Source organism: Lytechinus variegatus, chromosome 3, assembly GCF_018143015.1.
Source record: "Lytechinus variegatus isolate NC3 chromosome 3, Lvar_3.0, whole genome shotgun sequence".
Lineage (NCBI taxonomy): Eukaryota > Metazoa > Echinodermata > Echinoidea > Temnopleuroida > Toxopneustidae > Lytechinus > Lytechinus variegatus.
This window is the reverse complement of record NC_054742.1, coordinates 16,393,588-16,406,004: the sequence shown is the minus strand read 5'-3', so window position 1 is coordinate 16,406,004 and position 12,417 is coordinate 16,393,588. Positions and strand designations below refer to the sequence as shown.

General features: G+C 36.8%; 1 protein-coding gene across 2 annotated transcripts in view; it reads left to right on the top strand.

Moving 5' to 3' along the window:
• Positions 1–2,653: 2,653 nt before the first annotated feature.
• The window catches only part of LOC121410344 (FYVE and coiled-coil domain-containing protein 1-like), a 64,405-nt gene continuing 54,641 nt past the window's right edge, over positions 2,654–12,417 (top strand). For both annotated transcript variants that reach the window (XM_041602366.1, XM_041602365.1), the window contains exon 1: positions 2,654–2,789. The gene's annotated coding sequence lies outside the window, so the exon portion shown is untranslated. The remainder of the gene's footprint in view (positions 2,790–12,417) is intronic.

Below are 12,417 nucleotides of genomic sequence, written 5' to 3'. Positions count from 1 at the left end.
CTTCTCCTTGACCACAGAACTCAGATATCTCTTACTCACAATCGAGGCTTTTGCATGTTTTATCATTTCCAAGACAACCTGACGTTCAGGCGCGCCGGAACACTTTCATTTTTTTTTTGGGGGGGATGCAAAATCCCAAAGGGGGCACAATATTTTTGACAGTGTGAGATACCGAAGCGATCGAGCGGGAGAGGCTGTGGGACCCCCCCCCCCACGGTAAGGACTTTGTGTAAAAATGTAGTATAAAAGTTTCGTTTCTAAGAGCATTCAAAAAATAAATTTCTTGAGAATTAAACAGTCTTGGAGTTCTTTTTTCCTTCTGTTTCCTCCCTTCTGACCCAGACTGGTGTTTCTTCATGATCAGGGTCGCAGTTCCAGCAAATTACGAGCCTTATTGCAAACGAAATTGTTTCAAACCAATGTAATATAGGCCTTTTAAAGACTTTAAGATGACAAACATGACCGTACGCATCCGGGGGCCGCCGATCGAGAGGGCAAAATTCACCAAAAGTGTGCACGAAACCCTTCAATTTTATTCTAGAAAATTTTTAAGCTCCCCCATCACAAACCCCCTCGCTCTTAAGTTTCTTCGAAAATTTAGGTCTTGCAGCCCCACCCACTCCCGGATTGTTTTATTTTTATTTTTGCAAACGTCCATGAATAACAAAAGCTGGGATGAACCAGAGAACATAGTTGCCATCTCGACCTGATTAGTAACAGGTAATGGGAAGAAGTTTTGGAATCTAAAATACATAAGTGCTATATCATATGAGCTGAAATAGTATCAGACAAAACGCCTTCCAATCATGCCAATGAAAAGGAATAGAGGAAAATACGGGGCTGTGAAAATATCTTAAGATTTTTTTTTTATAGTAGAGCGGTACTGGAACGCTTATTTTTGTCTTTTATATTCTTTATTTACATTTTTATTCATATCTCGGATAATATGAGTCCGGTCAAGAAGACACTTTCACAGATGATTTTATTTTTTTCATGTCTAAACATTATCTCAAGTTGCTTTCGAGTGGGATTCACCATTTTCACTAATTATAAATTATAATCCTCTACACATGATTATTCTGCGTGTAATTTTCTGATAACATGTCTTTATTGAGTTGAAATGACCTTGGTATTTTCTTTAGGGCACTGACTTGTTAGCACTGTATTAACTCAATTTATATTTATTTAGTTGAAAATGAAATAATTGAAACAAGTTTCTCGAGATGTTATGGTTTCTGGGCTTGGCAGCTATGACATAGATTCCATATGTTGCTCGAGTAACTATAGTGTTCACGCGCGTTAGTGATATCGGGTCCGGCCTTCTGAGCGTTTCTGGGCGACCGCGAGTTTGTTAGACGACACAGCCAGCATCTTAGAGTTATAAATCATTGGTGGACCACTATCAATTTGCCATTCGCTTTTAGTCTGACATGTATTCATTAAAAGGTTAAACGTTATCACACTGTAATAAGATGGAAAAGGGGCTTATCAAAGGTATGTTTCACAGAGGAACTGTTCGTCGAGGCTTTCTACAATAATGTATTTGCCCCGTCAGGGGCAATTTTTTTTTTCATTTTTGACAATGGAAATGACAATTTTCAGGCAGAAAAGTGCCTTCATTTACTTTTGTCCTTAAATAATTTATAAGTTTTCTACTTTCAGGGGGCACATTGGGGGGGGCCAAAATCTTGTTTTGCCCCCCCCTAAAATTTTATTTTATTTATTTATTTATTTATTTTTTTTTTTTTGGGGGGGGTAAGTGCCCCCCCTGCCTCCCCCGCTTCTGGCGCCCTTGCTGACGTTGAGTCTTGAAGCACTGTCTATCCACTTCAAGTCTAGTCTTTCTCCACCTCCTTTCCAACCTCTTCCTCAGCTTCTTTGCTGCTATAATATTTTCTGAATACCAATATGATCTGGCGGATGTGTGGCAACAGCACAACGCTTAACAGGGGCATGCTTATATTGAGAATGTCAAAGAGTTTCGTCGTATTGGTCAATCAACTTTTGATGTCAGTCTCTGGTTCCAGTAGAAGACAGACGAGTCCAGGTCTTCAGCAAAGACATCATGATCTATTGCCTTGTTTTCGGTACAATCAGTCAGTCAGTCAGTCAGACAATCAATCAATCAATCAATCAATCAATCAATCAATCAATCAATCAATCAATCAATCAATGCCATGATCTAGTGACATCCTCGACTTCCTTTCTTGTTAGATTAGTTTGAATTCCGAAATCTCATCGAAATATATAGGTCATTGGAATATATGTGTCTTTGAATAGCCTGTGCATTTCTTTTGACAAATATAAACTTTCGTATTCCAATAGGCCTATTCAAACAACAATAATTGTATATAAAATTGGATTATATCTTAAGCTGATGAAATTTTTGTTCTCTCTCATTCCACAAAGCTGCAAGAAAGGCCCGGCCGCCCGCGACCCCGGGGGGGGGGGGGGGGCGGGGTGGCCCCGGGCGCCCTGGCTGTACCACACTAAAGTTTCTGCAGTGTATTTTACTTGATTCAATTACAATCAACACCACCATCTTCAATAGAGATAAACACAAGACATTATATTCAATTACTTTCTTTTCTTTGCATGTTTTTTTTCTTCAAAATGTGTGGGGCGATTAAATTTTGGGCCGAATTTATGCGGATGATAGAGTCCTAGACCTGTACAGTATGTTTATGTTTTTGGAAGAGAATGGGAGGATCACCCGTGATCTGTTTTTCAGGAAACGAAATCGCTTTAGCGTTTGGAAGTAGTTAGTGCAGCCCTTCAGATTTGATCTGGTAAGTATCAATTTTAAAAAATCGGATATTTTAGTGGTAAGATGACTTAAAATAGTAAATCATAAAATTTGGGATGCAAGCGCCCAACATAGAAACTCTATGGCGCCCAAGCTCCACCGCTTCCCCTCCGCCGGCTCTGGCCGCCCTGTCTGAGATTCTGTTGTGCTGTAGGGCACACATGAGTATTACAGACCCCCATTCACTCACGTGTTATATCATAGCTCATCAAAAAATCATTAAAAATCAATCCCTCGATAGATTTTGCTTTAATTCACTGACATTAGTCACAATTAACAGTACATTAAGACTTGATATGTTAATCAGGTACTTGACCAGCTCAATCAAAAGTTAAATGGCCTGAAATAAGACTAACCATAATTTCGGCCAGTTCATTGCCACAAAAACCAGGGTTCCGGGACAGCCCGACCACCGGACAGCCCGACCCTGGACAGCCCGACCCGCTGCCCTGGACAACTCGTCCCGGTCGAGTTGTCCGAGTTGGCTCTGAACCTGGACAACTCGACCACTTGAATTCTTCTTCAAAATTTCATTAAATTAAATTTCAAAATTTACTTCAAAAGTATTTTCCCGCATAATCTATGTTTCTTTTATATATTCCCGACAGAAAAATTGACATTTCAGTGCATTTTGAGCTATTTTGAAAGAAAATAAAGCGAGTTTCCTTGCAACGAGAAAAATCCGATACCGCCGGCGAGCTGTGTTCATTCAACTTACAACTTGCAAATTTGAGTTGATTTTTCCGTCACTTTACATATTTTAATGGTGAGTGTGTGCTATTTTGTATTTTCATATTCCATTTTCACATTTCCTTTACTTATTTAAAGTTATTGCATTTCACAAAACTGATACTTAATGCAAACTTTGTGAGATAGTTCACCTGGAAAGGACACCGATACGGTACGGTGCTTCGCCTCGCCGGCCGGCCAGCTGGGCGACCGGCTGTGCTGTGATTGTGACTGAGTGAGGCAGTCAGCTCAACTAGCTAGCTATGCTATGCGAGGTCAACTTACTTATTTCAGTTAATTTTCCGTCTCTTGACATATTGCTCATTTTCCAGTGGCGAGAGTGTGCTATTTTTGTATTTTTACGCTTCTTCCACTTATTGAAAAGGTTTTTTTTTTAAATTTTAATGTCTCTAACTAAAAAAGGGAAATAGATTTGAAAATGTCTTCGTAGCCGGCATATGTACATGTAACTACATGTAGATATGAAGTTTACAATTTTTGTAGGAAAGTGTCATTGTTTATTTTTTTTTCTTAAATAACTATAATTTTTTTATTGTTTTCGAAGTTTTGAAGGGCAGGGGTAAACAACTGACAATATATTGGGTATTTATAATTATCAAAATTGAATAATTTATTGAAAAATGAAATGTACTCTGCCGAAATTGAAAAACTTAACTTTTTATCAAAATCTAAAAACTTGCTTTTTCGTTATCGATTACTGTCGCAGCTTTTTTTAATGCAACTTCCATTGGTAACAGTGGGTCTTCTGGAGGATACAAGCACTTGGGCTGTACCAGGAATGAGGAGAAGAGGTTTCATACTCGACTTGTAAGCGATGGCCTTTCCATTTCTTTCACGAGCAGAAATATTACCGAGTTCCAGTGACTTGGGCATCAGAGCGGCAGTCCCCTGATCGATGAGGTAAATACAGCTTTATAGATACAATAAATCAATTTTTGCGCACTTCATGCAGGCATATCAAAGAGAAATTTAATTTTTTTTTGTATTTTCAAATTCTTTAAAAGAAAGAATGGACAATTGAATATAAATGAATTTACTTTTTTTCTTTATACATTGTTTGAATTGAACAAAAAAATTACTTATAGGTTTCGTAGAAGTTGTAACATTTCAAATTAATTTTTGGGTATGGTAATGCGAAATTTATGTGGATCCTTTATGTTATGTAATTATTCCAGAATATAACAGGTATAGTTCTAGTGTGTTTAGCAAATTAACTTAACTTTGATATATTAAACTTGTATTTGCTTCTAAATTGTTCAAGACAAGGTGACGATTGAAAATGGTCTAATTTCTTTTATTATCAAGAGGTGCAGACTGCAGATCTTCAAATATTTGAAATTACAATAATTTTGTCAATAATTCATTTCATACTTCATTTCATCTTTTCAGCTGTTTGACTTAGTTGAGACAACATGGATTGCAAACCGTACTTAGCTTGTTTTTATTTATAAAACAAAATTGTAAGGAAGTGCTGAAAGGACAAGTCCACTCTAACAAAAAATTGATTTGAATAAAAAGAGAGAAATCCAACAAGCATAACACTGAAAATTTCATCAAAGTCGGATGTAAAATTAGAAAGTCTTGACATTTTAAAGTTTCGCTTAATTTCACAAAACAGTTATCTGCAAATCCTGGCTGGTATGCAAATGAGGAGACTATGACGTTATCCACTCACTATTTCTTTTGTATTTTATTGTATGAAATATTCTAATTTTCTCCTCATTGTCAAGTGATACAACGATTAATTCCTCCCTGAACATGTGGAATTATCATTGTTTAATGCTAATATGGTTCAGTCAAATTAGTCCTTATTGTCAAATCAGATCTATTTAAAAAGATGAAATATTTATTATTCAAACAATAAAAAAAGGAGAAATAGTGAGTGATGGGCATCATCGACTTACTTATCGGTACCTATTTGTGCATATCACTGTTTTACGAAAAATAAGCGAAAATTTAAAATGTCATAACTTTATTTTAAATCCGATTTTGATGAGTTTTAGCACTATACTAGTTTGATTTTCTCTATGTATACAAGTTAGCATTTTTCTGGGGTGGACTTAATTAACCTTGAAAGAGCCCTCTACATAAGTTAGGGTTAAGTTAGTTGTCATGGTAATCATGCAATAAATTTTGAAATGTATATTCTTAAACCAAAAGGGGCAATTAATTTTTACATGTTAATGTGTATGGTTACTATTGTAGTTTTAAGATTGTCTATATTGTTACATTCGCACCCAAAGCAGAGGATATTGTTCTCAATCAGAGTTACAAATCAACAAATATAGTATGGGCACACATGAATATGTGAATATGCACAAATAGTATACAAATATAGCAGGCTTTAAGTTTAAGGAAGTATAGCAGGAATTATTTGTCTGAAGTTGGACTGGCAATTGCTTTTTATACTAAGAGGCAAAAGTATGACTGGGCACACATGAATTTGTGAATATATAAATAATAAACAAATATACCAGGAATGGTGCACTATTTGATTTTCTTTATGTATGTTTTTTTTTCAACAGCATAACAAGACAATGTTTTGTTATGCTATAGGGGAAGGCGGGGTAAGTTGAGCATAGGGGCAAGTTGAGCCACCAGCCCCAGGCCAATAATGAATGAGTCAGACACTGTGGTGGTGTCATGTATTGATGACCCATAGCATAACCCCTAACCCCACCACAATGTTTTCAACTTTGAAACAAAAAGTAGTTTTTTAGAGGGAAAAATATGAATTTCAGCCAAAAAAGTAAAAAAAGAGTGTGAAATAAATAAGTGCTTTATAAACACACACGTCTTTAAATATAATAAAGACATGATAACAACATTGTTAGTCCAGGTATACCGGTAGATCTTCATTCTTGTCATAGTCTTTTATATGATGGATGCATAATAAATGTGTGGATACAAAATTATCGCACTTAGTTCGGACTGGGGTAAGTTGAGCCGAACAGCATGTGGCAAGTTGAGCCATGGTAATTCCTATGGTAATGTATCTTAAAAAACAAACAAACCATAAAAATTGATTGAAATGCCGGCTGAAAGGAGCAAATTTACATGACTGCTCTTTTCCTTTTAAAGGATGTTAGTATTTATAGAGAATTAGCAAGTGAAAAGACTAAACAAAAAATTGACATGCTGGTTCCCCCCTCATACACTTTGTACATAGTTTTTGAGGCTCAACATACCCCAGAAGATGGCTCAAACTTACCCCATATATGGGGCAAGTTGAGCCATTTGACATTGTTTTTTTTTAAAGGTCACGATGACTTTCAGTGTGGGGATAGAAAGTTATATATAGGTGGAAAATATTTCAGAAGAATTAAATTTAAAGGCAAGGTACTTATTTCGACAAGATTATTAATCATATCAATTTTAACATGCAAAAAGCAAAAACTATCACAACTTACCCCGCCTTCCCCTACTGTTTGTAAGATATAACAGAAAATTATGTGTTACTTAGTAATTTTAGTTGTGATCAAGTTTATCACATTGTTACATAGAAAATAAAGAGTCTACTAAAAAGTATTGTGAATATTGGGTTCTATTACTCCCATGTATTTTTTTCTGCTGAACATTTCACTGTTAAGTGCTGTGGTGATCAGGTGGACATTTTGGGAGAGATGAAGTTGAAATTGGAGGGATGGAGACGGTGAAGTGAAAAGGATGGTAATGAAAAGTGGGTTGGAGATGAGAAGAAGGATGGAGATGAGAGGGATAGAGATGATGAGAGGAGGCATGGAGATGAAAGGAAGGATGGAGATGAGAGGAAAAGATGATGAGAGGACGGATTGAAATTATGAGGGAAAGGATGGAGGGGATGACGATGAGAGATGAAGCTGAGAGGATGAGAGATGAAGCTGAGAGGAGCAGAGATGAGGAGGCGATGGAGATGAGGGGATGTAGAGGAGGAATGGAACATCATCACCAGTTCACCACCAACATCATCTCTATCATCGCCACCACGATCGTCACAATCATTGCCATCACCACCACCATCATCATCATCACCACCAAATCACTATGCTATTATCATCGCCATCATTATCATCACCATTATCTTAATTATCATCATCATCACCACAATCGTTATCGCTATTTTCATCGCCATCATTATCACCACTTATCATCATCACCATAATCACTATCGCTGTCATCATCATCATCTTCATATTATCATTCAACATCATCACCAACATCATCGTCTCTATCATCGCCACCATCAATATCACAATTATTGCCATCACCACCATCATCATCACACCAACATCATTATCATCACCACCAATATCATTCTCATCCATCATCATCATAATCATCGCCATCATTATTATCACCATAATCTTCATCACATCACCATCATCGCCACCATCACCACCATCATCACAACATCATCCATTATTGTCATCGTATCACCAGTATAATCGCCATCATAATCATCATCATCATGATCACCAATATCATCATCACCACCATTGTCACCGTCATCACCAATGTTCATCATTATCATCACCATCGCCACCAACATCCTTTTCATCATCTCAGGAATATTATTGAGAACCTCTTGGAAATGATGCAATCCATTGACTCGATCTCATCAGTGCATGAAGTAGCTGGGTTTATTCAGCTTTGGGTGCACTGGGGGCCTTGAACTTTTGTAGGGGGCACCAAGATAAATATGTTGTGGGGATAATCCTGCAGACCAAAGTTTAAGAAAATCATAATTTCATTCTAAAAAACAGGATTAGGTTATCTCAAAAGGCCTAAAGTTGGACCGTCACTCTCTTCCCCTCTTCTCTCGCTTTTTCTGTTTTTTTTTTCTTTTTCCTCTTTCCTTTATCCCCCATTCCACTGTTTCATTCGCTCTGTCTTTCCACTTTTTCTCTTCTTCTTTCCCTCCCTTTTGCTCTTCTTCAGGTGCGTGTTTTTTTTTTTTTGGGGGGGGATTAAAGCCCCCCTTCCCCCAAAAAATCGCTCAAGCCCTACCAAGTTTTTTCGACCACAAAGAAAAATAATCGCTATATATGTGGGCCATATTATGTATTAATGTACTATTTCATTCATGTCATCAATTTGCTCTAGAATCAACTAAGTTTTTACTATTCAAATTCTTCAAAGATTTTATCCCGGTCACCACATTCCCTCATAACAATTTTAAGGGTGTCATTGATATTAAAACCTTATCCGCTGCCATGTTCTATCCATGTAGGAGTGCAAAATTGATGTTTGAACTAAGGGGGGGGGGTTGATACTTGAACTAGGGGGTGCCAAATGATTACCAAGAAATTGACTGATAAGGCCAATGATGATTTATTAAATAATTTATTGAAAAAAATGAATGTTTGATCAAGCATATTGCACATTGATTGAGTTGATTTATTGATAAATTTTTGACAGAAGGATTGATGGGTAAAACTTGATGCCCCAATTTTCGGAACTTATCATTAAAGGTCAAGTCCCAACTCAGAAAATTTTGATTAGAATCAATAGAGAAAAATCAGACAAGCACAATGCTGACACTTCATTAAAATCGGATGTAGAATAAGAAAGTTATGACATTTCAAAGTTTCGCTTATTTTTAACAAAATAGTTATATGAACGAGCCAGTTACATCCAAATGAGAGAGTCGATGATGTCACCCACTCACTACTTCTCTTGTTTTTTATCGTTTGAATTATACAATATTTCCGTTTTTACAAATTTAATGATTAGGACCTCCTTGCCTGAAGCACAAATGTTAAAATAATGGAATTCCACGTGTTCAGGGAGGAATGAAACTTCATTTCACATGAAATGTCGAGAAAATAAAAATATTCATATTTCATATAATAAAATACAAAAGAAATAAGTGAGTGAGTGATGTCATCAGTTCCCTCATTTGCATACCGACCGAGATGTGCATATAACTGTTTTGTGAAATGAAGCGAAACTTTAAAATGTCATAACTTTCTTATTTTACATCCGATTTTGATGAAATTTTCAGTGTTATGCTTGTTGATTTTTCTCTTTTTATTCAAGTCAAGTTTTTGTTGGGGTGGACTTGTCCTTTAAATTCCGAAAATTCTGCTCTGGACTTCATACGTACATGTAAGAGCAATCAGTCTCTCAACAGAAGGGGAGGGCGGGTGAGAGGGTTTTTTTTTTTTTTTGGGGGGGGGGGGGCTAAATGTTCTGTTGAACCTTATTCCATCAACCTACTTTTCCCACTTCCAAGTTCCATCTCACCCTCTATTCTCCCGACTCCCATGAACACATTGCTGAGATCCACATAATAAAGTTAAAATGCTGCCCCCCAAAATGCAATGTGTGTTGAACTTCACTCATGCATTAAAGTTCAATTTATTAATTTATGGAATTTGCTTTAACAACCAAAACTGGCCACGATTGATCATTAATTTATCACAACACCCTTAACTTTGCAGGTTCTAACGGATTTGCCTATCAAAAACTGACTGAAATTGGAAGGCTATTTCCTGCCCAGCCTAATTTTCATACCCTTTGTTTAAATGGGAAGTGCTCGCTCAACACATTTTGGTGTCATTTGAAAGTTGGCTTTATTATATATGTAGGTCCCCCCCCCAAAGTGATATATTTTTTATTCGGCAGCCATGTCAAAAGTTGATAGATTTTGGGGAGCTACCATCAAGTAGATAAAACTAGTATTGTACCCAGGTCAGTCAGGGTCGTATCTAGGGGGCACATTCAGAGGGCGCAAATAAAGAAAGGAAAAAATAATGCAAAGGAATAAAAGTGCAGAAAAGGGATACCACTGAACTGAAGGAAATTAATACCCCGGCTTTTGTTATTCCCATGGTAATGCCGTTTCCAACACATTTAAAAATGAATCTTGCATGTCTTTATCCAAAGATGAATATTCGTGCCACTTTTTGAATAAAGGGGTGGTCCAGGCTGAAAGTATTTATAGCTTAATAAATAGAGTAGAATTCACTGCACTGAGCAAAATGCCGTCAATTTCATCAAAATCGGACAACAGATAGCAAAGTTATTGAATTTTAAAGTTTAGTAATATTTTGTAAAAAATAGTCATCATGAATATTCATTAGGTGGGCTGATGATGTCACATCTCCACTTGTTCTTTGTATTTTATTATATGAAATTAGGTTTATTCAAATTTTTTCCTCCAAGAACTAGAAAAACTGGATTGACAACAGTTACTGATTTAGTACATTAGATATTTATTGCTGCAACTTATTTCATCATAAGGGAGACATATTATTTTCACAAGTATGAAAAAAATATGATTTTATATAATAATATAAGAAAACAGAAAGTGGAGATGTGACATCAGCTCGCCTAATGAATATTCATGACGACTGTTTTCACAGAATATTGCTAAACTTTAAACTTCAATAACTTTATGATTTGTTATCCGATTTTGATGAAATTTTCAGCGTTTTGCTCAGTGAATTCTACTCTGTGTATTAAGATATATTTTCAGCCTGGACCACCCCTTTAATGATAATCATATCAACTCTCTACAAGAATTCCAACAAACAGCTTTAGCTTGAAATATTCCATTTGTCAATCGCAAATATGACTTCTTTAGCTGCGAGTTTGAATCTTGAAATTTTACTTTTCATTAATTCTCATTAATAGTTATGAAATACATTATTATTTATCTGGTTCCCTTTTCAAAGCGTTTTCAACACGCGCTGATTTGATAAGGGAGATATAAATCCTATTCATTGATTTTCACTATGATTGAAATGTCATTTTGGGGTGATATGTAAAGTCCATCTTACAGTAAGAGATGAATAATGTGACATAAGTACTAGTATCTGTGTATGAAATCACAGATAAAATAATCATGATGACGATCAAGATGATGTGGTGATGAGGATAATGATGATGTGATGAAGATAATTATGGACTGGTGATTGTTATGAGATGGGAGGTGGTGATGATAGTGATGTCGATGATGGTGGTGATGTTGTGATGACGATGATGGTAATGAAGCTAGTGGTGTTGATGATGATTATGACGATAGTAGATGATGTTGGTAATGAACAGTGGAATACAGGTGGTGGGGGATCATGGTCTTGGGGGCAAGAGCACCCCCCTCAAAAAAAAGAAGATAAAATACCCCCCAAAAAATGAATGAAAGCGAAACGAAAAGAGAAAAGTTTTAGTATGATGTTATAATAAAAAAATGAGTTTGTCTAATAAAAATGTCAAAAATTTTACTCATTCACAATTAAAAAAAAATAACTTTGGCATGATGGGCCACATCTTACCCCTCAAAATCTCTCACTCATTGCGCCAATGATAATGATGAAGTTTGTGGTGATGTCATAATGACGATGACGGTAATGATATTGATGATGATGAAGTTGGTGGAGGCAATAATGTTTGTGATGATGATCCCCCCTGCCCTTTATCTTTCTTCTCCCGTTATCAACACGCCTCCTGACATCTCCACCCCCATTATCTCCATTCCCGTCTTCTCCAACCATTTTCGCATCTCCATCCCCATTTCATTTCAATCTCTCTCATCTCCACCCCCTACTCCTGTCAACCCTTCCACATCATCTCCATTCACCTCATCATCTCTACTCGATCCTCTCACCATCTCCACCACTCCTCACCATCTCCATCCTCATCTCTAAACCTTATCTCAATCCCTCCCCGCATCATCTCCATCCATCCTTGCATCATCCCCATCCCTCCTCTCATCATCTCCATCCACACCCCTCTCAACTCCATCACTCCTCATCATGGCCATCCCACCTTTCACCATCTTCATCCTCCCCCCCCCCATCTTCATCTCTCAAATCATCTCCATCTGATTACCATGTGACACAACATTTGCTCCTGCGACAATTAACCCAGGCTTAATTTTG